Below are 409 nucleotides of genomic sequence, written 5' to 3' on the forward strand. Positions count from 1 at the left end.
GCCATATGCAGCAGGACTGTATCCATGGAAACATGCAATTATCCAAGACATCAACAATTCATGCTGAATAAATTTATCAGCAACTGAATGGGTGCAATAGCAGCAGCATCCCTACTCTCGTCCTGTTCCATCTACTTCATTAGGTTCTGTGCTCATCACCTACATGTTTCAGCAAAATGCATGTTTGTGGATGTAAATATTACAGCATACAGGCAGCAAATTGCTGCACATGACTGTGTATCATGCCTACAACTCCCTCCCATCAGGCTTGCTAACACAGTAAAAAGACTTATGAATGAATTAGCTGTAATTTTGTCTGTGATCAACCTGACAGCAACAATGTTATTGACTGAATCACACTGTATTTTCTTGCCTTCAGTCTTAAAAAAGAAAAACAAAAAAATATGTA

Source organism: Monopterus albus, unplaced genomic scaffold (genome assembly GCF_001952655.1).
Source record: "Monopterus albus unplaced genomic scaffold, M_albus_1.0 scaffold16.1, whole genome shotgun sequence".
NCBI lineage: Eukaryota > Metazoa > Chordata > Actinopteri > Synbranchiformes > Synbranchidae > Monopterus > Monopterus albus.